This window comes from Chrysochloris asiatica, unplaced genomic scaffold, assembly GCF_000296735.1.
Source record: "Chrysochloris asiatica unplaced genomic scaffold, ChrAsi1.0 scaffold00186, whole genome shotgun sequence".
Lineage (NCBI taxonomy): Eukaryota > Metazoa > Chordata > Mammalia > Afrosoricida > Chrysochloridae > Chrysochloris > Chrysochloris asiatica.
Genome location: NW_006408704.1, coordinates 6,125,527 through 6,128,311, shown reverse-complemented (window position 1 = coordinate 6,128,311; position 2,785 = coordinate 6,125,527). Strand labels below are relative to the sequence as shown.

The window sequence follows — 2,785 nt, the reverse complement described above, 5'->3', positions numbered from 1 at the left end:
TTTTCTTGAAGTGAAACATAAGATTTGATTTCTCTTTAGATACGAATACATTCAAAAAGAAAATATTTACAGTATTTTACAGGACACACAAATGAATGGCTTGCACAAGAAAAGGGGTAGAGAGGGGAAACTTATAAATGTCACATGGGGATCTTGTTGGGAACCTCATTTAAACCAACCAATGGCAAAAAGCCATTTTAAGAGAATTGGGGACAATTTGCACATGAACTAGGTCTTGGTCTTAGAAATCTAAAAGAATAAACACAGTTGTACTAGTAGTAACAACAGTTTTGTGGGTTGTTTAAAAAACAAAACAAAACAAAACACCTATCTGTTGCCAGAGAGGATTCATATATGTATAAAACGCTACATCTGGAAATTTACTTTTAAGCATTCCAGTAAGAAAATGAGTAGTTTTGGGAAACATATGAAACAATATTGTCAAAATGAACGTTCATGATACTATTCTCTCCATTTTGTGTATGTTTGAAATTGTGTATAATAAAAAAATGAAAAAGAGACTCACAGAGAAACAAGAGAAAAAGAAAAGATTGCCCAGGGCTGTTAAGATGGCTGCAGAAAGCGCACTTCTCTTGTATCAGGTAGCTGTCCATCTTAGAAGGGGTACTGATACAGAACCCAGTCTCTGACGCCCATGGTCCTCCCAGGTTCTCTCCAGTTAGGAAGAGGAACCACTAGGCCTGGGAAATGAGGAGGTAGGCAAGGCCGAGAGCAGAGTTGGCAGCAAGGTGGCAGGGCCAGGGAGCAAAGCAGGAGAGGCTCAGCACATACTGGCAGCTCCCAAAGCCCCCTGCCCGCACAGTGGCTGGTGTCTTCTTGATGTCCTCCAGCTGCAGTCTGGGGTAGCATGGTGCTATGGAATTAACACTGGACTGTGAACCACAAGGATGACAGTTCAAACCTACCAGCTGTTCCTCAGAAACCCTACTCAGAACTGACTTGAGGGCACTTAACAACCACCACCAAAGAGATAGCCTGGTATGGTGCTGCAGGATAAGCAATGGATTGTTAACCTCAAAGTCGTTGGTTCAAACCTATCAGCTGCACCTTGAAAACCTATACTGGGTCACTATGAGTCAGAATCAGCTTGACAGCACATAACAACAAACAACCTAAGAGCCTCTCAGAGCCATGGGAATGAGAGATTATGACATCAGCAACCAAGGGCTTATGGTACCCACCGCCCCTTCTAACAGTCCTACTGAGAAATTATTTACATGCCATAAAATTCATCCATTTTAAAGTATACTATTCACTGGAGTCCTGGTGTGGTGCTGTAGGATAAGCACTGGACTACTAGCCAAAATATCGGTGGTTCAAACCCATCAGCCACTCCTCGGAAACTCTATACAGGGTTGGAACTCTATGCTGAGTTGGAACTGACTCTAAGGCACTTAACAACTGTCACTGGCTTTTTAGTATTCAGAGTTGTACAACTATCATTAGTCAATTCTATAACATTTTCATCATCCCATACCTTTTAGCTACCAAATGCCTCTTACCTTCCCCTTCCTCAATATACTTTTTGTCTCTACAGATTTACCTGTTTTGGACAATTGATTAGAAATGCGATCTTATATGGTCTTTTGTGACTAGCCTCTTAATATATTTTCAAAGCTTCACCCATATTGTAACATGTAGCTAAATAACATTTCATAGTATGGATATACCCATTTTATTTAAAGGAGCACTGGTAGGGTAGTGGTTATGAGTTGGGCTATTAACCTCAAAAGGAGCTCTGATAGTGTAGTGGTTACGAATCGGGCTGCTAATCTCATGGTCAGCAGTTCGAAATTACTAGCTGTTCTGTGGGATAAAGATGAGGCTTTTTGCTTCCGAAAGATCTACAGCCTTGGAAACTCTATAAACGGTAGCTATGAGTCAGAACCAACCCCACAGTACATAACCACCACCACCAAACCATCCATTTTATTTACACACTCATCAGCTGATAGGCATTTGGCTTGTTACCACATTTTGCCTAATATGAATAATGCTACAAAGAATACTAATGAATATTTTTGTGTGGACATGTTTTCATTTTTTTTGGTATTACCCAGGAGTGGAATTGCTGGGTCATATGGTAACCCAAGCACTAACTCGATGGCACTTAACAACAACATGGTAATCCACATGGAGTCCTGGTGTGGAAATGTGGCACCATACAATAAACACTAAATCGCCAGATAAGTTTGAACTGTAAAATCGATGGTTCAAGCTCACCAGCCACTTCTAGGAAACCAAGGGTATTATGTGTTGGGATTGACTCAACAGCACTTAACAACACAACAACCTAAATCAACTACATCTGTGTTAAGAACTGATGGAGAAACTCAGCATCATCAGTCAGAACAAGGTAAGGGGCTGACTGAGGAAGAATGGCAAATGTTCATGTTAAATGTGAAGAACAAGTCCATGAGAGCCAAAATACAACCTTGATTGTATCTTTACCTGAATTTAGAGACCATCTCAAGAACAGATTTGATGCATCGAACACTAATGACTGAAGATCACATAAGCTGTGTGCTGACATCAACAATATCGTGCATGTAGAAAACAAAAGGTCATTAAAAAGACAGAAAAAGAAAAGTTAATGCCAAAAGAGATTCTGAAATTTGCTCTGGAATGTAGAGTAGCTTAAGTGAATGGAAGCAATGAAGTAAAAGAGCAGAACAGGAGATTTCAAAGGATGGCTTGGGAAGACAAAGTGAACTATAATTAAATGTGTAAAGACTTGGAGTTAGAAAATCAAAAGGGAAGATGC

The 2,785-nt window shown here is 40.1% G+C and overlaps 1 protein-coding gene across 1 annotated transcript in view; it reads right to left on the bottom strand.

The window, feature by feature from the left end:
• The window catches only part of EMC3 (ER membrane protein complex subunit 3), a 46,002-nt gene that overhangs the window by 794 nt on the left and 42,423 nt on the right, over window positions 1-2,785 (bottom strand). The window lies entirely within an intron of this gene.